Genomic DNA, 25,605 nt, shown 5'->3' on the forward strand with positions numbered 1-25,605 from the left:
AGAAGACTTTACCAGAGCGAATACAGAGGGTTCACCACAAGATGTAAACCATTGGTGAGTCTCAAAAACAGGAAGGCCAGATTAGAGTTTGCCAAACAACATCTAAAAAAGCCTTCACAGTTCTGGAACAACATCCTATGGACAGATGAGACCAAGATCAACTTGTACCAGAGTGATGGGAAGAGAAGAGTATGGAGAAGGAAAGGAACTGCTAATGACCCAAAGCATACCACCTCATCAGTGAAGCATGGTGGTGGTAGTGTCATGGCGTGGGCATGTATGGCTGCCAATGGAACTGGTTCTCTTGTATTTATTGATGATGTGACTGCTGGCAAAAGCAGCAGGATGAATTCCGAAGTGTTTCGGGCAATATTATCTGCTCATATTCAGCCAAATGCTTCAGAACTCATTGGACAGCACTTCACAGTGCAGATGGACAATGACCCAAAGCATACTGGGAAAGCAACCAAAGAGTTTTTTAAGGCTGCATTCACACTTGAGCGTAGCGTTTTTTACCGCGATTTTACCGTGATTTTTTCAGGCGTTTTTCATTGACATCTATCAAAAACGCTGGTAATCAGCCCAAAAAGAAGCTCATGTACTTTTTTCAGCTACAGGCGTTTTGCAAAACGCTCAGATGTGAACAGGGGCCATTTAAATGAATGGGGTTTTACTTGTTGGGCGTTTTGGAAGCGTTTCTTTTGAGCGTTTTTGGAGCTGAAAACGCCCAGGTGTGAATGGAGCCTTAGGGAAAGAAGTGGAATGTTATGCAATGGCCAAGTCAATCCCCTGACCTGAATCCGATTTAGCATGCATTTCACTTGCTGAAGACAAAACTGAAGGGAAAATGCCCCAAGAACAAGCAGGAACTGAAAACAGTTGCAGTAGAGGCCTGGCAGAGCATCACCAGGGATGAAACCCAGCATCTGGTGATGTCTATGCGTTCCAGACTTCAGACTGTAATTGACTGCAAAGGATTTGCAACCAAGTATTAAAAAGTGAAAGTTTGATTTATGATTGTTAATCTGTCCCATTACTTTTGTTCCCTTAAAAAGTGGGAGGCACATATACAAACTGTTGTAATTCCTACAGCGTTCACCTGATTTGGATGTAAATACCCTCAAATTAAAGCTGAAAGTCTGCAATTAAAGCACATCTTGTTTGTTTCATTTCAAATTCATTGTGGTGGTGTAAAGAGCCAAAAAGATTAGAATTGTGTCGATGTTCCAATATTTATGGACCTGACTGTAGATACAAAACACGACATGCTTTAAAATTGCGCACGCCCGTGCAGCGGCGACAAACTAATCACATTTTTAAATGCATTTAAAAGCTTTTACAGGTTTAGACCACTTTAGATTTACGGAGGAGGTCTACTGCTAGAATTACTGCCCTCAATCTGACGTTCGCAGTGATACCTCACATGCATGGTGCAACTGCTGTTTACATATATAACAAAAAACTATCAGCGCAAAACCAAATACGTGATATAACACTCAAAATAGGTAAAAACACTGTGCGTGTATAATGTACTGAAAAAGTGCTTGAATATCACTGTGCATAAAACAAATATAGCCGGCAGCAAACACCAATCGTGTTCACATCCCACAATGAATCAAAATAAATACAAAAAATGTGCTGCGCCAGACGTGCACCAATAAACATAAATGATATTAATATAATCAATATCTGAAGTCCATACAAGCTGTGATTGTGCTCAAAATCCAATAAATGTGCATTAGTGTCCAAGTGTTCAAATCAGAAATGCAATCTGGTGAAAAGTGCACACCAATCTGTGAAATCCCTCCACCTGCTAGATTGGCCTCTCACCTCCAAACAGGACCCAGACGGGCCAGCAAAAGCATGTACTGAGGATATCAGACTCCTGGAAAGACACTCCAGCCTCTCACCTCCGGAGGTCTCAAGACACGGGACATGCGATGCAAAATATAAAAGGGAAAATATAGTGCTCTCCGTTTCAACAATCAGGCTTTATTGAGGAAAATAGAAGTTTACTCACATGTACAGGGCACTTCACCGTGCCTGCTGTTATGGCAATAGTAATAGCGTGTGTCACTCGAGAGATGTTCGGCGTCGGTCACGCAAGCTCCGCCCCCCTATCCAGATTGGTGTGCAGTTTTCACCAGATTGCATTTCTGATTTGAACACTTGGACACTAATGCACATTTATTGGATTTTGAGCACAATCGCAGCTTGTATGGACTTCAGATATTGATTATATTAATATCATTTATGTTTATTGGTGCACGTCTGGCGCAGCACATTTTTTGTATTTATGCTGTTTACATATGACACAAGACCGATGCTTGCGTTCTCCTTTGCGCGTGAGCACAGGGGGAACAGTAGTGCTTTAATTTTTTTTTCATCATTTATTTTGCCTTTTTAGTTTATTTTTACACTGTCCCTTTCATTTTTTTTTTTTTTTTTATATTTTTAGTGTTATCACAGGGAATGTAAACATCCCCTATGATAGCAATAGGTAGTCACAGGTGCTCTTTTTGGAAAAAATTGGGGTCTATTAGACTTTAGATCTCTCCTCTGCCCTTAAAGCATCTGACCACATCAAGAATGGTATGATAAGATGCGTTCCCAATTTCCCAATGGCGCTGTTTATATCCAGGAAAACCGAAGTTGTGAAATGCCCGTAGCTTTCGGTTTCTTAGGCCATAGAGATGATTGGGACCATTCTGGTCTCTGATCAGCTCTATGGTCAGCTGGCAGAACCACCACCTGCATTCTCGGGATTCCCTGTGGAACAGGAGAGCCCGAAAAACCATGGAAGGTGGGGGGAGGGGGGGGGGGACATCCCCTGGACATCCCCTGGACATCCCCTCCCACTGCTTGTAAAAGCAGTCTATCCGTTATTAGCCACTAGGATTGCTTTTACATGAAAGCCGACTGTTGGCTGAAAAAAACAATACCAAGATGAGGTCTAAGCCTGCAGGCATCATTGCGGTATAACCACTCAAAGTCCAGCAACATACCAGTATATTGAGTATATTGCTGGTCCTTGTTGGGCAAATATTGTAATTTTCTTTTTTTCATGCAGCCTTTGGGCTGAATGAAAAAAAAAAAAGAACCTAACAGATTCCTCCATACACATCGATCAATTGGTGGTATGCCCACCATTAGAATACCGCTTTGCATCCACCCATTTCTAATGATGGGGTGAATGAAAAAAAGCACAAACAGGTTCCTCCATTCACATCGATCGATGTGAATGAAGAAATCTCTGCCAAGAAAAGTGAATAAAACTACTGTATATGCCGAAGCATAGGATAGATTCACCCCATCCCCTATGCTTCGGCATACATGCTTTTTTTTTTTTTTTTAACTGTGGTGGTGAAATCACCTCCCACAGCGCTGGAGATACAGATTTATGTATCGTAAGATTAAAGAGGTTGTAAACCCCCAAAATTTTTTTTTTCTTTTTGCAACCTGCAAGAGAAACACATAATGAGCTAGTATGCATCGCATACTAGCTCATTATGAAATACTTACCTTAGAACGAGCCCCCGCCGTGCCGTCCGCTTACCTGTATGGGATCGCGGCATCCGTCCATCTGATTGGCCGGAGCCGCGGTGATGGCACGGAGCTCTGAAGGAACGGCACGTGCGGCCGTTCCTTCAGAGTGCATGTGCCAGTGACGTCACTGGCTGCATGTAAGGTAAATATCTCCTAAACGGTACATGTTTAGGAGCTATTTACAGTACCTATAGGTAAGCCTTATCATAGGCTTACCTATAGGTACAAGTTACAGAGGAGGGTTTACTTCCTCTTTAAACCCTGTTGCTCTGAAAATAAATAAATTAGTGCTGCAGCTGAATGGCGTACCTACAAAGCAAATAACGGTTAATGATAAAACATAGTGTCAATAAAACATTAACTTAGTCTGTGCCAAAAAAAGGTGTAAAAAAAATATGGCCCCCTCTACCCCCCTGATTAAGGCCAAGACTCAGATTTGGTCCAGATTGCCGCTGGGAGTCATGGGCAGGGTAAACTTAATTAAAATGGTTCTACTGCCAAAGACTCTGTATGTTCTCTGGCATTCCCCAATTTATCTCCCATTGAAATACTTTAAACAAATGGATTCGCTCCTGAAGGCGTTTGTGTGGGGCAACAGTCGACACAAGCTCTCCTGGCGCAATTTACAGAACCCTACCAATCTCGGGGGCGTGGCGTTGCCGGACTTTAATTCTTATTATCTAGCCGCCCAATAATCCCAATTTTTTCACCTCGACAAAATAGACAAAACACGTTTTCTCCTACTGCTCTGCCCTCGGTGGTCCCACGCGACGGGCGACCCCCTTTGGTCATCCTGGGGTGTGGGGGGGTGTGGTGGCGGGGGGGGGACACGGCCTCTATGCGCCATCACTACAGCCGTGTTTGGGCGATCGTGATGACCAAACTGGGTTACCCCCCGCTCCATGCCCTCACTCCCCTATGGCATAACGGGACTCTCCCGGAGTTCCATACGGTGCCGGACCCTGAGTTGTGGGGGGGGCGAGGGAATATATTATCTCTCCCACATTGTGACGGGATCCACCCTCCGCACCTTTGATGACTTGCGAGTTTCCTGTCCGCTCCCAGAACACATGCTATTCCGCTACTATCAACTTAGGCATGCCTTCCAGGCGCAGGTCCCACCTGACATGCCCCCCTTGGAGTTCCTCCCGGTCTTAGAGATAGTTAGGTGCACTGAGCCTAGCCATTTGATCTCCATCCTGTACTCGGAGTTGCACTCACCCTCCTCCGCCTCTATAGCCTATGCCCTAAAGGCTGGCTGGGAGTCGGAGGTAGGCGACATTGATGACAAGGATTGGAGTGATGCGCTGGAGACATGCCAGAAGGTGTCTCCCAAACTCTCTGATAGGCTAACCCAGCTGTTTATAGTCCACCGCACTTACCTCCCCCCAGTTAGGCTGGCGAGATACTGACCTAATCTTTCTCAGGAGTGCCCTATGTGCCATTCCGCCCCGGGTACGTTCCACCACCTGCTCTGGCTTTGCCCCCGAATCCAGGTCTACTGGCAACAAGTTGTGGCCTTCCTACATGATACCATGGGCTCCCCACTTCAGCTGGACCCTAAACAATGCTTACTGGGTATATACCCAGAGGATGTTATGGATAAATCTACGAAAATCTTCCTGCAACACTCCCTCTTTGTAGCCAGGAAATTAGTGGCCAGGCAATGGATGAGGGAGAGCCCCCCAGGTTTCCCACAATGGTTGAAGGAGGTTAATTCCATTTTGCCGTATCATTGTATTATGTATAAAAACCGGGGTTGCCCCACAAAATATAATAAGGTCTGGGACAGATGGCTCCAGAGTCCGGCTACTTGTACCTAGTGGCTCTACTGTCTCTGAAACTACATGCGTGCCCTTCTCTGGTTGTACTGCACCGCTCTATGTACTCCTCCCCCCTGTTTTTTATTATTCACTCACTTCTTTCTCTATGTCAGCAATGTACAGAATGTTTTTCACTCGTGACTGCACTACTATTTGTAAAATGTTGAATTTTTTTCTTTTGCTCACAATAAACTCTCTGTTTTTTTTAAAAAAAAATATGGCGAAGCATAGGGGCAATCCACCCCTTGATGACGTCTTTTGATGACGAAACGTGCGTCGGGTGGCGCTCTTGGTGACGCGTGCTGTGGCGTGTAGGAGACGTGGCGGCCATCTTTTGGGTTGTCAATGCAAAGAACGCCAAGGAATATCGTGGGGAGGATCTTACACTGATCAGAGATGCGAGATTACCTTCTTTACCCTGTAAGTGTTACTTTTATGAGTGGGAATAAAGGATTATAGCAGTCTGCGCTATGTGAGTGTCCCTGCCTTCTTTTTCATATTACACCATCTACTGAGCCTGCCAGCCTGGGATCAGAGAGTGGGAGCTTCCTATTCCAAAACCAATTTTCTGGGCGTATGTGATCTCTGTCATGGGGGTCTACTACAGCTGGTAAGGAGTGGTGTTATTGGAGTGCTTTCCGGTGGTGGTTCTTCGGTTCTGAAGTTGCCTCATTTGTCTTCAAGTGTGGGGATACATCTTTAAGGACTGCTTTCTTCTCATTTATTTGGGACTATATTATAGGGTTTAGCGCCACAGCTATTGTTCCAATCCACCCCTATGACCACCCTTGCCCCTATGCTCTTGCTCTTTTTTTTTAACTGTGGTGGTGAAATCACCCCCATCAGCACTGGAGTCGCTGATTTTACGTATTGTGAGAGCAAACCAGGTTGCTGTCACCATATGCAAATCAGTGCTGCAGTTGAATGGCATACCTGCAAAGAAAACAATGGTTAACACTAAAACAGTAAAAGCACAGTAAAACCGTAAAATGACATACCTGCAAAGCAAACAATAAAACAGAGTACAGCAGAAAATACAGTAAAACAGTAAGAAGAATAAAACAACAGAAGAATAAAACGACAACTATTTTTGGGTTTTTTATTTATTTATTTATTTTTTTAAATGTTTTTTTTTTTTTTTTTGTCTTTTTTTTTACACTTCTGTTTTTAACTGTAAAACGTTCCAGGTTAGGGACTCTCTAAATGCGATAGCCATCTAACAGCTTTCAAGACCCTGTGTAAGTGTGCCCTAGACTGTGCCGTGCTGTACCCTACACTAATAATCCACTAGTGTGTGGTAGCGATGGAAACAGTCACCGATGCAGAGGCCAGGTTCGCCAGGACAGGAGGGACAAAAATGACGGGTGTCATGCCTATATCCACGCTTGCTACAGACACAGCATTTTTTTTGGGGTGCTCTTTGGGTAGGGGTGCTCGGGAGGACTTCCAGAAAATGCCTCTCATGCAACTGGCTCACTGAATCTTGGTCAGGAAGTTGGGCCACAGCACCTTCTGGATACGGCTAGAAATTTTAATCAGGGACTCGTCAACGCAGACATCTTGTTGGGGGATAAACAAGGCTGCAAATCTTTGATTGAAATGATTTACGAGGCGCCAAATTTAGTTTATGTGGGTGTGGGGATTTTACACGATTTTTCTTCACCTATGATTTGGATGCACTATTTTATTTTTGTATACCCTTTGGACTCACTTATGAACTTGCTGTCATATTTCTTTATATGAATTCACATTTATATATGTTCATATACTTGTTCATTTGTTTAGCGCTGCACTTTATGTTTTATTTTGGTCTACACAACAGGTGTCAGTTGATGTGCTAGCAGCTTAATTCTAAGTTATATTTTATGGTTAGCGCGGTTGATGTATTTTATTTTCACTTGAGATCTGTCAAACGGCTGAGACCATGCCAGGCACAGTGGGCTCTGTTCTTTTCGAGGTTCGCCTTTCATATTACTTACCAACCTGGTTCCAAGAACGTCAAACCGGATGCACTCTCCCGCATGTTCGATGACCCTAAGGAAATTCCTGTACCTGTCTGAAGGTAACTGCAGTTCCCAATACCTTCCCTGGTAGGTGTTCAGAGCGTTGATGGAGATGTGAAATATGAAATAGAAGCTATTGTGGACTGCCGGAAGAGAGGAAACCTGTTACAGTACCTTGTCAAATGGAGGGGTTATGGCCCAGAAGAAAACTCTTGGGAGCCTGAACGAAACGTCAATGCTATGGAACTTATCTAGGCTTTCTTTCGCAGTTACCCACAAAAGAGTAACCTATTGGGTACCCAGAGGTTGCCCTTATGGGGGGGCAATGTCATGAATGCTCCCTGTGCACACTGAAATGCACAGGCCCGAACCTCCCCTTTGCCCATTTAATGGCTAACAGGCGTTCGCCAATGTGCGCGACAGCCCATTCAATGGCTAACAGGCGTTCGCCAATGCGCAACAGACGTGACCCGGGCACGTAGGCGAACACGCCTGCGCACCCAATGACCTATTTGGTCTTGGCGCCCAAATGGTCTATTTAATTGTGGCTGGTTCATTTACACTTTGCTGTTTTGTCTGCAGCTTCTCCTGTGTTCCTGAACCTGAGACCTGTTGTATCCAGTTGATTCATGTTTAACCTCCTGGATTGATCCTCACCTCGCTTGTCTGCTGCCCGCCCCGACCTCGGCTTGTTTGTGACCACTCTTCTTCCTTATCCTTGTCTGTTTATATGCCACCGGATCCGGACCTGTTCACCTCCTGGCGGGGCAACCCCGAGGACCGCATCCTGGTGCTATACACGCAGCAAAATCCATCCTCACCATCAGGGGCTATGGTGAAGACCAGTTGGCACTTAGTTTCCTCACCTCGGGTTAGCCTATGTCTACTGCCTGGGTGACTCGTCTGGGCTCCATCCATCGATGAGCTTGAGGCTACCCTCTGCATGTCAGGCTCGCCCCCAGAGTCCTGACAGGGACACAGCAAACACGTGGAAGAAGGTGCGCTGGTCAGTTGAGACCAAAATTTAACTTTTTGACCTAAAAGCAAAACGCTATGTGTAGCAGAAATCGAACACTGCACATCACTCTGAACACACCATTCCCACAGTGAAACATGGTGATGGCAGTATCATGTTGTGGAGAAGCTTTTCTTCAGCAGGGACAGGGAAGCTGGCCAGAGTTGATGGGAAGATGGAAGGAGCCAAATACAGAGCAATTTTAGAAGAAAACCTGTTCGAGTCATCTGCAAAAGACTTGAGACTAGGATAGAGGTTCACCTTCCAGCAGAAAAAGACCCTAAACATACAGCCAGAGATGGTTTAGATCAAAAGCCCAGACCTAAATCCAATTGAGAATCTGTGTCAAGACTTAAAAAATAGCTGTGCACAGATGCTGTCCATCCAATTTGACAGAGCTTGAGCTACAGTGGGTACGGAAAGTATTCAGACCCCCTTAAATTTTTCACTCTTTGTTATATTGCAGCCATTTGCTAAAATCATTTAAGTTCATTCTTCTTCCTCATGAATGTACACATAGCACCCCATACTGACAGAAAAACACAGAATTGTTGACATTGTTGCAGATTTATTAAAAAAGAAAAACTGAAATATCACATGGTCCTAAGTATTCAGACCCTTTGCTCAGTATTTAGTAGAAGCCCCCTTTTGATCTAATACAGCCAGGAGTCTTTTTGGGAAAGATGCAACAAGTCTTTCACACCTGGATTTGGGGATCCTCTACCATTCCTCCTTGCAGATCCTCTCCAGTTCTGTCAGGTTGGATGGTAAACGTTGGTGGACAGCCATTTTTAGGTCTCTCCAGAGATGCTCAATTGGGTTTAAGTCAGGGCTCTGGCTGGGCCATTCAAGAACAGTCACGGAGTTGTTGTGAAGCCACTCCTTCGTTATTTTAGCTGTGTGCTTAGGGTCATTGTCTTGTTGGAAGGTAAACCTTCGGCCCAGTCTGAGGTCCAGAGCACTCTGGAGAAGGTTTTTGTCCAGGATATCCCTGTACTTGGCCGCATTCATCTTTCCCTCGATTGCAACCAGTCGTCCTGTCCCTGCAGCTGAAAAACACCCCCACAGCATGATGCTGCCACCACCATGCTTCACTGTTGGGACTGTATTGGACAGGTGATGAGCAGTGCCTGGTTTTCTCCACACATACCGCTTAGAATTAAGGCCAAAAAGTTCTATTTTGGTCTCATCAGACCAGAGAATCTTATTTCTCACCATCTTGGAGTCCTTCAGGTGTTTTTTAGCAAACTCCATGCGGGCTTTCATGTGTCTTACACTGAGGAGAGGCTTCCGTCGTGCCACTCTGCCATAAAGCCCTGACTGGTGGAGGGCTGCAGTGATGGTTGACTTTCTACAACTTTCTCCCATCTCCTGGCTGCATCTCTGGAGCTCAGCCACAGTGATCTTTGGGTTCTTCTTTACCTCTCTCACCAAGGCTCTTCTCCCCCGATAGCTCAGTTTGGCCGGACGGCCAGCTCTAGGAAGGGTTCTGGTCGTCCCAAACGTCTTCCATTTGAGGATTATGGAGGCCACTGTGCTCTTAGGAACCTTAAGTGCAGCAGAAATCTTTTTGTAACCTTGGCCAGATCTGTGCCTTGCCACAATTCTGTCTCTGAGCTCTTCAGGCAGTTCCTTTGACCTCATGATTCTCATTTGCTCTGACATGCATTGTGATCTGGAAGGTCTTATATAGACAGGTGTGTGGCTTTCCTAATCAAGTCTAATCAGTATAATCAAACACAGCTGGACTCAAATGAAGGTGTAAAACCATCTCAAGGATGATCAGAAGAAATGGAAAGCACCTGAGTTAAATATATGAGTGTCACAGCAAAGGGTCTGAATACTTAGGACCATGTGATATTTCAGTTTTTCTTTTTTAATAAATCTGCAACAATGTCAACAATTCTGTGTTTTTCTGTCAGTATGGGGTGCTATGTGTACATTCATGAGGAAGAAGAATGAACTTAAATGATTTTAGCAAATGGCTGCAATATAACAAAGAGTGAACAATTTAAGGGGGTCTGAATACTTTCCGTACCCACTGTATATTGCAATGAAGAATGGACAAAATTTTCACTCTCTTGGTGTGCAAAGCTGGTAGAGACATACCCAAAAAGACTTTCGGCTGTAACTGCAGCGAAAGGTGGTTCTACAAAGTACTGAGTCAGGGAGGGCTAAATACAAATGAACGCCACACTTTTCAGATATTTGTAAAAAAGTTTGAAAACCATTTATTATTTTCCATCCACTTCGCAATTATGTTCCTCTCTTTCTCTATGTTCCTCTTTGTGTTGGTCTATCACATAAAAGCCAAATAAAATAAATTTACGTTTTTGGTTGTAACATTATAAAATGTGGAAAATGTAATGCTAACCTCTTTGACCTTAATAAATTAGGGATGTTATAGTCCAACAGTAATAATTTGCAGGGCTCTAAACATAAGGATGTGCAGTCTGCAGAAGAAAATTTTAGTGGCAATGGGTTCTTCAACTGGGATGAATGGACTAGATGAATTAGAACATTATGCTGAAGGTCAGATATGTGGTGAGGGTGAAGGTTTCAGTCAATGTTCTATTCCCTTCTCAAAACCCTTTGTACACACTCCTTTATGCCCAAAATCAGTTTTTTTTTTTATCCCTACTTTGTAAAGAGTGAATACATTAAAACATTTCATTCCATGGTGTATGTGAATTTTACAAAATTATGTCAGAATCCCCAGACTGTGGGGTATAGAAACCTCACAAGCCTTGAAAAAGAAGCAATAAAGAATCTGGAAAAAATGTAAATATTATAATTAGATCAGCAGATAAGTTGGGGGGGGGGGTGATTCAAAATAAAGAAGAGTATTTGAGAGAGGCATTTTGACTACTATACATATGAGCTCCCTAGAGATCCTTTACCTAAAATTTTACATCAGAGATTCACAAAATCATAAAGGAAGCCAGCGTTAACCAGCGTCAAGTCAGCGTCAAACAGTATTATTCAAGTGTCTCCTCCAAATGTGCCTAGTTAGAGTATCCCACTCATCCCTTCTCCTATCCAAATAAATACAAAACCCAAAGATACTGGACTAGTCATCGTCTCTGTGCTCACACTTGGAGAACATGCTTAAAAATGGATTTTTGTAAAATCTTACCGTAAAATCCTTTTCTCTTAGCTCATCGACAGACGTAGTCCTCGGTGATACACCACCTTCGGGTTATGTTACCTCCGCAGGAGCAGGACTAGACAGGAAATTAAAAAGCTCTGGCCACACCCTAGGGGCAGTCCCAGAGGGTATATCCTCTCTCTCTCTGCCTCAGCAAATCAGTTATGTGAAAAAGCAGTGCTTAGAGAATTTAACCCAACCCAACTCCAAAACAGAGGGGCGGGGACTACGTCTGTCGATGAGCTAAGAGAAAAGGATTTTACGGTAAGATTTTACAAAAATCCATTTTTCTCTAGCGCTCATCGACAGACGTAGTCCTCGGTGATACACCACCTTCGGGACGTCCCAGAGCAGTATCACAACTGAGGGGTGGGAAAATGGAAATCAAATCCCAATCTAGAAGGCCCAACCGGTGCCAACTAGAAGTTTACAATGCTCATCCTTAATGATGAGACTCAACAAAACAATTTTTAAACAGAAAAAAACCCTAGAGGTAGACCACCGGTCTCCTCAAATTGCGGCCTGCAAAACCTTGCGGCCAAATGAGGCATCCGCCGATGCCGTCACATCAATTTTATAGAATTTAGTAAAGGTATGTACCGACGACCAAGTGGCCGCCTTACATACCTGGACCACTGACGCCTGATGGCGAAAGGCCCAGGAAGTACTGAGCGCTCGAGTGGAGTGCGCCCTAACAGGGAACGGAGGACTCTGACCCTTAATAGAATAAGCCTGTACCACCGTTTGTCTAATCCATTTGGCAATGGTCGCGGCAGATGCAGGCAAACCCTTTCTGGGGCCATCCGTGATCACAAAAAGTGAATCCGTCTTACGGAATGATTCCGTAGCTTTCAGGTATACCCTGATTGCCCGAACCACATCCAAGGAATGCAACGCATGTTCCCGATGATGCTTGGGCTGAGGACACAAGGAAGGTAGTACAATATCTTCATTCAGATGAAAATCTGAAACCACCTTAGGAAGAAAAGATGGCTTAGGATGAAGTACTACCTTATCCCTATGAATCACTAGGTATGGGGACTGGCATGATAATGCAGCCAGTTCTGACACCCTGCGAGCAGAAGTAATAGCCACCAAGAAGGCCACCTTCTGGGATAAAGTAAGCAAGGGAATCTCCCTGATGTTTTCAAAGGGAGGTTTCTGTAGAACCGACAAAACCAAATTAAGATCCCAGGGCGGTAAGGGCGCGCGGACTGGAGGAGCCAGGTGCCGCACCCCCTGGATGAAATTCCGCACCAAGGATTTGGTAGCTAAAGGTTTCTGAAAGAAGATTGCTAATGCTGAAACTTGACCCTTGATGGTGCTCAAGGCTAGCTTCTGCTCAACCCCTTGTTGCAAAAAGGCCAATATTCGAGACACCGAATAGGTACGTGGAGGAAATCCTAAAGATTCGCACCACGCAATGTAAGTCTTCCATGTGTGATAATAGACTTTGCTGGAAGTCGCTTTCCTTGCTTTAATAAGGGTAGGAATGACTGAAGTAGACAAACCTCTGTCCTTCAGTACTTGGGTCTCAATGGCCAGGCCATTAAAACCAGCGACTGTAAAGCACGAAGGTAAATAGGTCCTAGAGACTACAGACACTCCCTGAGACGAAGTTCCCACGGAACGTCTGCGACTAACATGTCCAAGTCGGCCAGGCCGGCTTGAAGAGGCCAGCCTAGAATTTCTAGGACCACTGGCGCTGATAGGATCTGAACCAGGCGTCCCTAGAGCTATCTGGCCCCGACCATCCGAGAAAGTCTGGTCGTTTTCTGTTCCCACACATTTATCAGATACCTGATAGTTATCAGGAAAGGTGATCTTTTCTGGTTGAACCTCAGGGACCGAAGTCACCCGACTAGAGGCTACTTGGCCTATCTGGTCAATCAGATCCGATTCCTGTGAGGTATCGGGACTAATCTTAGGAAAAGGTAAAGGAAAAGATCTATACAGGGAACGGTAACTACCGCTTCCTGTACTTAAATGTTGGAAGGGAAGAATCGCACCGGTAGTAGTGGTAGATGCTCGATCTAATGTCCTGAATACCGGTGAAAACGTCCCCCCACCCTGAAATCGGGTGGGGGCGCACCTTCAGGCTGTGTACTCCTTTACTTCGGGTTTGGCTGGGTTGGTCCTCTGCTTGTCCGACCATCCCTTCTTGAACCCTCCTGGAGGAGTCTTGCCTTTCCCGGGAGTACCAGCCGGGCGCCCTTTATGGGCGGTAAAGAAAGGTCCTCGCTTGTTGCGAGGTCCCTTAACTTTTGCAGCCTGTGGCAAAAAAGTACTCTTGCCCCCGGTGGCATCCTTAATGATTTCATCTAGGTTGGCTCCAAATAGACGATTCCCCTGAAAAGGGAGATTGGTCAAAGTCTTTTTGGAACCTAGGTCAGCTGACCAGCATTTTAACCACAGCACACGTCTGAGGATCACTGCTAACTTAGATGCATGCCCTAACAAGGGAGTAGTGTCCAAGGCTGCGTCACAGATAAACCGTAGCCCTTGTATGATCTGTTCTATCAAATCAGATGTCTCCTGGGGAATATCTTTTCCCCTAAGATCTTGGCGTACCATTTTCGCCCATTCCGTAAGTGTCTGGGAAACTAGACCAATAACAATTACTGGTCTAAATGCTGACCCTATCAGAGAAAAGATAGTGCGGGACTCCGCTTCTATCTTTCGATCCACCGGATCCTTAAAGGACGAAGTGTCCTCCACTGGAATAACCGTGGCTTTATTCAGCCTGGAAATAGGCGGATCCACGACTGGTGGTACCGTCCATTTCTTAATGATGGATTCCTCAAACGGATAGCGTCTAGCAATACGCTTGGAAATAGTAAAGGTACGTTTAGAATGCTCCCATTCTCCTTTAATCTGATTACCAAAACATTTAGGTACAGGAAAAGCCTTCGCCGTCTTGATGGGCTTATTAGTCCCAAAAGGCCTTTCTGTTTCAGTTGCCTCTGCCGGTAAAGCCTCAAGTTTTAAGGTTTCTTGCACTGCCACAACTAGTGCGTCCACCAATGCTTCTTCCTGAATTATAGCAGGAGAAGAAGCGTCCTCCTCACTGTCTGAGGGGGCTTTACCTGGGATAACAGCCCTTGCAGAGGAACCTGCAACTGCAGTGACCATCTCTGAATCAGAGTCAGAGGTGTCAGATAGTATAGGGGTAGGCGGGGGTCGCTTCCTTGACCCCCGTCCCTGACAGGCCGCCTCCACCCGAGCCACCATAGACTCCAAAATTGCTGTAAATGACTCTATACTCTGTGCACCGGCGGGTCCCGAGGCCCCCTCGAGGGAAACAGGTGGGGGAATATGTGTGGCAGGGTCCATAATAACTCCAGTTACTTCCTGGATGATATAATTCAAAAGTAAAGAAAAAACTTTTTTTTTTTTTTTTTTTTTAACCCTCAGTGCCACAAAAAAACCCCTTAGTGTTACCTGCTAGGGATCCCTATCGATCGAGAGAGAGAGAGATAGACCCCCAGGCTCACCACTTGATGTTCAGAGTTAAACTGCAACAGCTTACAGCGCTGTCTTAGACAAACAGGAAGTCTTTTGGCTGGCTGCCCAGGAAGAAGGGAGGCGGCTCCGCCCCTCTGCACGCCTTCCGGCGCCTCCCCCAAGCTCCACGAGGTGTAGAATCACCTCAAACATGGCCGCCCCCATGCTGGAGACACGAGGCTACACCAAAATGGCGGCTCGTGCGATCCAGCAAAAAAAATGGCGGCGGCCTGTGCTGACTAGCGGTGTGCTGCAGGCACACAACACTCTCTCTGCATGGGGATATGGCGTGGTTGGCGGTACCGGCCTTGGCGGACCGCATGGCCGTTCGGGAGGCCTGCTAATAGCTGGAGATCTGATTTGGAAGGCAGTCTACATGTCCATGGCTTCTGACTGGTAGGTAGCTTATACTTAACCCATAAGATTCCCAGAATGCCACAGATTACATCTTTAAAACATGTATACAATAGATTGTTAGCTCCCAAACCAAGCCTCCTGGCTTTTTGCACACATAAAATCACACTCAAAGTAGGAGGATTTGTGACATGTTATAGGATAGAAAGAACTCTTTCTTACCATACAGAGAGGGGCCCGCGTTCACCACAAAACCCGTCAGGGAAAAAGGGGGAACATACTACTCACCATACCGGAACCAGGCGGGCACCAACTCCTGACAGTACCCCTCTCCACCGGAGCGGGAGGGCTGTCGACCGATACGGACGCCGTGACTCATGGTCTTTGGCGTTTCAGCGAGACGTTTAACTCGCGGGTTCAGTCCTTTTAATGGGACTTTGTCGCGGCCGACCCAGCGCGGAGCTATGGCCTGCACGCGCTCGTAGGCTGAACTGGGGTGACCACCGGATCTCGACATCCAGCCCGTCGCCCAGTTCAGCTTTCTTGCTTGAAGATCTCACAGGAACACTGGAGAAAAAAAGCTGTCTAAAAATCCTTTTAGAAAAAAATTCTTGCCAGGACCTAAGATCCCAGCAAGGTATCTAGGTCCTTACTCCTAACTAGACAGAAAATAACTGATTTGCTGAGGCAGAGAGAGAGAGGATATACCCTCTGGGACTGCCCCTAGGGTGTGGCCAGAGCTTTTTAATTTCCTGTCTAGTCCTGCTCCTGCGGAGGTAACATAACCCGAAGGTGGTGTATCACCGAGGACTACGTCTGTCGATGAGCGCTAGAGAAATGTGCTCTTGTTGCTAGCGGTATCCCAGGGGGACCCATATCCAGCAAAACGGCTGGGAATTGTGCTACACACCGTTTTATGCAAACAATTTTATGGGCTTCTGGGAGAAACCGTGTATTTAGGGAGATAATCCCTTTGGTAGACATCTTGTGTACTATGTACAGTACATAGATGATATTATTCGGGAAGGCCCCCAAGACACTGTTTATCAATTTGTGGATTACGGTCTGTAACCATAATCAATATAATATCAAGTTTACACATTTTGTACACTGAAAGAGTTTTATTTATCTGGCTCTGGTTTTATCACAGGATGAGGAAGGGAATATTGTTCCTGAAATGCCTTTTAGGGACACTGCAGATAATTCATACCTTCACCGTAATAAGTGTCACCTGGCAAGCTGGAAAAATAACCACTTCCCGACCACCCCCTGCCTTTTTACTGTGGCAGGGTGGCTCTCCTGCACAAACCGACATAGACCTAGCGAGCGCTCCCGCCCCCACAGGGAAGCCGATGCACGGGTCAGGTGGCTCCGATTACCGCCTGACACCCACGATCTCTCCCTGCTGAGAGAGAAGGACAGTCGGCTGTTGTAAATATAGCTGATCGTTCTTCTCTCTGGAATGGTCATAGAGCCCATGTGATCCTTCTATATCACATATCTCTATGGTCATTAAGGGGGCAAATCCTTACAGTCTTAAAGTGGATAATATACCATATAGTCTATTTAATAGATTAAGAAGAAATTGCATAAAGACATCTGATTATTTAGAACAGGGCTAAATATTGTGCAGAAAATTCCTGGATAAAGGGTATGATATAGAGCACATCCAGGATGCTTTTTGCAAATATGAAAATAAAATGGTTCTGCCAGAAGAGATAGGGAAGAACATTAGGAATTTATCAGCAAAATGTTTTACTGGATAGAATAATCACCATTGGGCAATTAAAAACACCTTGAAAAAACAATGGCCTATATTTTTTCAGGATCCAGAATTAAGTAACATTTTTCCAGAGAAACCAAATACACTATTTAAACAAGCTTTGAATGTAAAAAAGTCGAATAGCACCTAGTAAAATCAAGACTATTCAGCATAAAATACACAATATGCCTTCCTTTTTAGACATTTGTGGCTCTTTTCAATGTAGGAAGAGGAAATGTATGGCATGTTGGTTCATCAGACATGGCCAAAAAACATTTACTACCAGGAATGGTAAGGTATACAAGATCAACCAATTTATTACTTGCACCACACAATTTGCGGTGTATGGTTTGAAGTGCTCTTGCGGCCTATTTTATTTAGGCCAGACCATTCGCACTATGGGCATGCGGCTCAATGAACACTGTAAGTTTATTGAGCTTGGTTGCCCTAAACGTTGTGTCCCACAACCTTTTAGTACCTACCATGGCAAAGACACATCTGGATTGAAATTTTTCGTGATCGGGTCCATCTCCATGCAGTTATGTGATGCTGAAAGATTTTCTCTTGGATATTTACATTGGAATCCATGGCACCTGGTGGACTAAACGAGTAGTTGGAGATCTGTACCATTATTTGACCTATTTGACATTTTTCATGGGGTTTAGCATCATATATTTTAGAAATGGTCAACACATGATGGTCCTGCTGGGAAAGGTCAATGGTTCTCCGTTCAGGTGTTAATTACTTTATGTGCATACATGTGTTTACAGTTTTATGACAGTCTGATCTTATAAATATCAGCATATTAATGTACATAAAATATACACTAGATATTGTTTTTAAATAAATGTATTACTTTTATTTACTTCTGTAGCTATTCAGAATGCAGTGTACAATTGTGTCTTTATACAGTATGTCTTAACATGCATTTTCTTTTTATTCCCTCTTGATGAGGATTTTTTAGAATAATTTTATATTTTACATAAATTATGACTTTTATGGTTATGAGAAACATGGATTTGAACTGATTATTTTTTATTAGTTACTACGATTAGATACTGTATTTATATTTTTATACAGAGCTATAGATATACATTTTTATTTCAATAACTAAGTAAAATAAGTTGTGGCTGGCAATCAAATGGTTAATTTTTTTTCCAATCATCTGAGCTATATCGGGAAGTGGTTGGTTGTTGCCAGAAGGACCTCCTGGCAAACACTATTTAATCAGGTCCATGGGTGTTCTGTTGAGACAGAGGGCAATGACACTGGCTTCGTCTGAGCCCCAAATGTGCCTTATTATCCAGCTGACGGCTTGTCAACCAGGAAAATAGGCACTTCTGTGTTATGGTGCTTCAGCTCACAGACTGACAGGTCATCCGTACTGCGGATTGAGCTGCACCACTCTCGTGCAGACCAAGGGATCCTTGTATGGATTTCTTACATGTGTGGCACAAAGATTTATTTTGAGTGCAATTGTTTATTTGTACATAATAAAAGGTTAATACACTAGGGCGGTGCACTCTCTTCTTTTATGCTTTTATACAATTGGTTGATTTTTGCAATACACAAGATACAATGTCCGGTACATTATCACTCCAAACATTGAAAAAGTTTTACGCATGTGTTATCCCCATACTCAGAATAGTGGAATGCTTTTTGGGATGTATTTCCAAGTATGTTCATGTTGTGTGTGTAAAATATCTTATAAAACTGAATGCTTTGTGTAAGAAAAAAATAATAATATTTTGAAAATAAATGAATTAAAAAAAATGAAGTCTTCGAGAGACTCACCATGACTTTTAAAGAGACCACAGCAAGTTATGAGAGACTATTAGAGGGCATGAGAAATTGTGAGAGGTTATATTATGGGCCAGGACAGGTTGCAAGAGATGATCAGAGGCCACCATGGATAATCTCAATGTTCAGTCCAAACACATTGGCTGTTCAGGCGTTTGTCCAATCAATTAATTTTTAGACCACTTGGTGGGAACTAAAACAGCATATATAGTAGTATTATTTCTGCTGCTACTACTGTATATATGATAGCTTCCAATCTGTCAAAGATTATGTCACCCTGCCCCATTCATTGGCCTAGGAAACTTGTGGTCATGTAAACAAAGGGGCGGGGAAAGTGTGATATCAACGGGCAAGAAGGACATTGACCAAAAATGATTGTTGCATATTCTCACCCCCTTAGCCCAACCACCCACTCTTCCTTTTTCTGGCTTGCCAGGCTGCATTCTTGGAATAGATTCTTGGGAGGGACCCCATGCCTTTTGTTTGTATCTTGCCTTGGGTTCCCCCTTAAAATTCATCCTAGAACCAGAGGTCTGATATGGAGTCTGTGGGGGGGGGGGGACTTCCATACCAGACTATAAACAAAAGAGAAGGATCTGGTATTTATTTTTTGGGGGAAACCCACACCTTTTTTTTCTGTGGTGGTCACCCATTAACATTTATATCAGATCCTCATCTACGATAAGGGTCTGGTAGAGATAAAGAGAACCCAATAGCTGCAAGTGCAGATCTGTGTATTCTAGCAGGATCCCCACTGTCAGAATACAAAGACAAAGCCGGAGAGATCCCTGCATCAAGAAATGTGTTGCTGTGGGGATCTGTCAGTTGTTTTTTCTTTCACTTCGCTGATTGAAAAAGAAAATGAAGAAAAAAAAACTGTACATATTTAGCACCCTCCTAGGTAGGTTTTAGTGAGAGAGTATAGTTTTGGCTTTGTCTGCCTATCAGAGGAGCAGCAGGGAAATCTATATTGCATTCTGCCTACCAGAGAGCAGGATCTGTGAGTTAGGTCTGCTCAGTGTGTGATTCATTGAGTCTAGATAATGTTTCCATACTGGTCCAATAGGGAGGCATGTTGAACAGTGGGAGAAAACCGGACCAATGAGTACACAGGCCTTGATACAGTCCCAGTTATTGGTAGAGACCGGCTGTCTAGGTGCATTTAGGGTTACTGTATAAAAGCCAGGAGCACATGTGCTGTTAGGTCTTTGGCTGGTGAGCAGAATCCCGGAGGGAGGGTGGCGGCTGCCTCCTCCTCTGTAGCAGTGGCACACAGTCACAGGCAGTCGGCCTGGGGACCAGAGGATAGGAACTGAACCCAGAGGTCCAGGAGAACTGACTGGAGGGGTAGAGACACTGGGAGACCCTCGAAAAACAGTATTGTGATTACAGGGGATTGTGTCTAGGGGCCTGACCTGAGGGGGGCCACCCCGGTGTAGGATAGTAAGAGGACGGGTGTCAGTCTGTGGAGTGAAAGGGAATACTAGGCAGGAATTCCGAAGATAGTCTACCTAACTAAGTCGTCTGAACAGTGACTTGACCTAAATTCATCTAGTGGCAAGGTGAATCTGCAGCCTAGCTGCATCTCCAGATATGAGTCCTCATCCATTGTTAATAGTTTAATTTGGAATATCCCACTATTCCCTTCTCCCATCCCTATTTAAAATAAAACAGCAAAAACAGCTACATACCCCTGGACTGATCATTGACGGAGCCAAAGAAGTAAAGTGTTAATTTGTGAATGCCAATGTTGTTAATGGTAACCTAGGCGGACCTGATAGTGTGTTATCCAGCAGTCCTCAAGGGGGCAGTGCTACACATGTATACCATGCTTTAGTCTAACACAAATATTGTACCAGCCTATCGGAGTATCCGCTTCTGCTTTGTCAGACAGTAACAGTTTCCACACAAAAAATTATGGAGACTTTTTTTTATTATAATTTGTTTTATGTACATACCATTAAACATCAATACCTTAACAATTATATGGTCGATTGCTGATTAGCTACAAATAATCCTTGGTCTACAGTATATACAAGCTCTGAACAGTCTCTATCAACATTAGATAACGTTCAAAGTTTGGGATTTTCATAGGAACAAATGCTGCATAATAATAGAAACCAAATCATATTTTACACAGAGATGGGAATGATATGACAAGCCTTTGGATTATTTAACCCTTTCTCCTCTTCTGATCTTTAGTAGCGATAAGTCAAAATCCCTTAAAGAAAATCAATTAAAAACTTCCCGCATATTTAATAGCATCAACAAGCTGGACCGGCCAGCCATAAAACAAATGAAAACACCGACCGAACAGCCGCAGGGGATTCGTCACATATCTATAAACAGATAATTACAAGATTTTCAATAAAAGCAAAAAATTCAAACTTCAAATTATTATTTTTCTTTATGATCATGCAAAGCTTTAAATTAATTCAGAAAAAAAATTAAATATATCACAGCATGAAAATGAATGAATACCCATCACCAAGTTGTAATCAGAGAAATCACAGAATCGTTACTAGTGTTCATTGATTGGAAAAACTTGTGACGTTTTTTGCATGCATTAAGGAACTGATTCAAAATTGGGAAATAAACAGTACTTAAAGCCAAATTTACATTCTAGTTTAAATCAGCTAAATTCATTCAATTTGAATCAAAACTGAAAGGTGAAAAAAGTCTTACAGTTGGTTTTCTGAATAATGCAGTCAATATCTGAGTAGAAAAGTCTGTCTCCTGCCAGCATGGTGTAAAGAAAGACCCTTGATCTTTGGGTGGTCCCACTCACCCCTAATGAATCAGAGGTCTCCAGTCAGTAGGGAACATAAGTTTTCTTATTGGAGAACTGCTGCCACACAGGGAACAAGAGTTCTTCTCTGCAACATGTTGGCAGGGGACATGCTTTTCTACCCAGGCTGGGGCTGCTTTCTGAAGAAAATTAATCGTTAGGCTCTGAGCACCTTTTGTTTTGCTACACCTGTAATCTATTTCATGGATTTAGCCTAAAAGTTATGTTAAACTTCTTACATAAATTGTAGCCTGTGGTAGCTGAGTGACAACACTGCCTTCTTGGTCACCGGACCTGACCCACTGAGGACTACAACTAGAATTACCAACACAGACCTCCTTTTGCACCCTTTTTCCTCTGCCACAACAGTCAGCATGAACAGGCGTGTGCTCTGACACAAATAAAAGGACTGAGAAGCACGGCTTGCAGGGTGCTCTAATTTAAAAAAAGGGAAAAAGAAACCCTACAAAAAATATATATATATTCATTTTATTAAGAAAAAAATAGGATGGGCTCCCGCCTAAATGCATGAAAGGTTTCATACACGAGTTTTTAATAATATGCAGTTTTTAATAACATGCAGCTGTGTGTGGTCATCCCTGGTGTACAGCATTATATACATGATTATGCAACCAAATTATCAAAATCTAAAACCCAACAAAATCTGAAAAAATCCCCTCATGATGGCCTCGGAATCATTAGAAACTAATTAAGAGCGATATTCAAAGATTATTATAGGCGAGATGAGTCTTAACAGATGCAATACTTGTTATGTTTTGTTAATCAGTTGTTAAACTGGTTTGTATCAGTAAAAATATATTCATGCCCCTATTTTAACCAGGTCCAAGACAACAAGGCTTACATATAATATAAGTGGACGTAAGGACTGGAGGAAATACGTACATAAACCAGGTCTTTAGGTTTTAGCTGTCCTAGGAGGGTGAACAGCAATTTAAATATTTGATACATTCAGTGTGACTGAGATTGGCAGACATTTCCAGCGAACCCCAGAGTCACCGGTCTAAGCCTATTACTGCAGAAACTGCATGTATTCAGCTTCTCTAGCTCAACTCTGCTGCCCTCTGCTGGTAGAATAAAAGAACACAGAGTTACATTCTCTGATGTAATATACAGCATACAGGAGGGAATAGTATACAGAACATGGCTACAATAGGGGCATCATTTTTTATTTTCCCAGTGTGGTTAGTCATAGCTAGTTTTGTTACATGTTTAAGATTGTTAAAGGGTTAATACTGTTTTTTTCCCCATAAAAGTATGGTTATCATTACTTTTAAACACATTTTATTAGTTTTGTATTTTAAACTTTAGAACTGCAGTATGGTGTAATGATGGGACCTCCATGTGGAGGGGAGGAAGTTTTGCATCTGAGTTCAGACTCGGCAGGAAATTGCAGCAATATTACTGATTACAACACAAAGGGCCCCGGACACAGCTCATACTTACGATGTACATTTAACTACTCATATGATCCGGGAATATTGTTCTTTAATGTCAGACTATCACTATAAAACACAGTAAGAACTCATTGTTTCATATTTTTGTGATTATGACCAATAAAAGGTTTAAATTAGATTTAAAGATGAACTCCAGGCAAACAGTTAAATACACTGATTGGGTCTATGTATATATACAGTATCTTAAGAAAGTAAGTACACCCCTCACTTTTTGTAAATATTTTATTATATCTTTTCATGTGACAACACTGAAGAAATGACACTTTGCTACAATGTAATGTAGTGAGTGAGTGTACAGCTTGTAAAACAGTGCAAATTTGCTGTCCCCTCAAAAAACTCAACACACAGCCATTCATGTCTAAACCGCTGAGTACAACCCTAAGCGAAAATGTCCAAATTGGGCCCCATTAGCCATTTTCCCTCTCTGGTGTCAAGTGACTTGTTAGTGTTACAAGGTCTCAAGTGTGAATGAGGAGCAGGTGTGTTAAATTTGGTGTTATCGCTCTCACTCTCTCATACTGGTCACTGGAAGTTCAACATGGCACCTCATAGCAAAGGAACTCTCTGAGGATCTGAAAAAAAGAATTGTTGCTCTACATAAAGATGGCCTAGGCTATATGAAGATTACCAAGACCCTGAAACTGAACAACAGCATGGTGGCCAAGACCATACAGCAGGACAGGTTCCACTCAGAACAGGCCTCGCCATGGTCGACCAAAGAAGTTGAGTGCACGTGCTCAGCGTCATATCCAGAGGTTGTCTTTGGGAAATGGACGTATGAGTGCTGCCAGCATTTCTGCAGAGGTTAAAGGGGTGGGGGTGGGGGTCAGCCTGTTAGTGCTCAGACCATACACCGCACACTGCATCAAATTGGTCTGTATGGCTGTCATCCCAGAATGAGGCCTCTTCTAAAGATGATGCACAAGAAAGCCAGAAAACAGTTTGCTGAAGACAAGCAGAGTAACAACATGGATTACTGGAACCATGTCCTGTGGCCTGATGAGACCAAGATAAACTTATTTGGTTCAGATGGTGTCAAGCGTGTGTGGCAGCCAAACAAGTGAGGAGTACAAAGACAAGTGTGTCTTGCCTACAGTCAACCATGGTGGTGGGAGTGCCATGGTCTGGGGCTGCATGAATGCTGCCGGGACTGGGGAGCTACAGTTCATTGAGGGAACCATGAATGCCAACATGTACTGTGACATACTGAAGCAGAGCATGATCCCCTCCCTTCAGACACTGGGATGCAGGGCAGTATTCCAACATGATAACAACCCCAAACACACCTCCAAGACGACCACTGCTTTGCTAAAGAAGCCGAGGGTAAAGGTGATGGACTGACCAAGCATGTCTTCAGACCCAAATTCTATTGAGCATCTGTGGGGCATTCTCAAACGGAAGGTGGAGGAGCGCAAGGTCTCTAACATGCCCAAGAGGGTTAAGGCAGTGCTGGAAAATAATGGTGGCTACACAAAATATTGACACTTTGGGCCCAATTTGGAAATTCTCACTTAGGGGTGTACTCACTTTTGTTGTCAGCGGTTTAGACATTAATGGCTGTGTGTTGAGATATTTGGAGGGGACAGCATTTTACACTGTGCTACAAGCTATACACTCACTACTTTACATTGTAGCTAAGTGTCATTTCTTTAGTGTTGTCACATGAAAAGATATATAAAAATATTTACAAAAATGTTGAGGGGTGTATTCACTTTTGTGAGATACTGTATGTGTATGTATATATATATATATCTATTTCGGCTGTTCCACTTCCTCTTTCAGCCCCTTCATTCAGTGTATATATATGTACTTATGTCATGTATTATATAATGTATATTTGCGATATTATGTACAGCCCTTTTTATAAATATTTTCACCGATCTACTACTCAAATGTATCCCCCTGGCAATTGTTGCACTACATACACACATACATCTACAGATACTTGCATATATACCTTTCAATTCACCATATATATATATACATAACGGAAAATTGTTATCAAATACTTACCGTAATTTTCCTTTCCTGATGGACTCCATGGCAGCATACGTTTGGGTTAGTCCCGCCTCCTCCTACCTCATAGGACCCTACTCCCATAAATTTTTACTCTGTGCCAGAGGCCGTGTTCCATAAATAGCCTACTCCAGCAGATGGGAGGGGACTCCAGCTGCCATGGAGTCCATCAGGAAAGGAAAATTAAGGTAAATATTTGATAACAATTTTCCGTTTTCCTGACAGACTCCATGGCAGCTTACGTGTGGGAAATAACTAGCCAAACACACAAGGGTGGGAAACTGCTGGCCAAAAGAAATTTTATTTGCACCATCAACAGACAGTACTTGCAAACCAAAGTTAACAGAAGACAATGAAGCTGGCTCAATACA

This window comes from Pelophylax lessonae (genome assembly GCF_965119305.1).
Source record: "Pelophylax lessonae genome assembly, chromosome: 12".
NCBI classification, from domain to species: domain Eukaryota; kingdom Metazoa; phylum Chordata; class Amphibia; order Anura; family Ranidae; genus Pelophylax; species Pelophylax lessonae.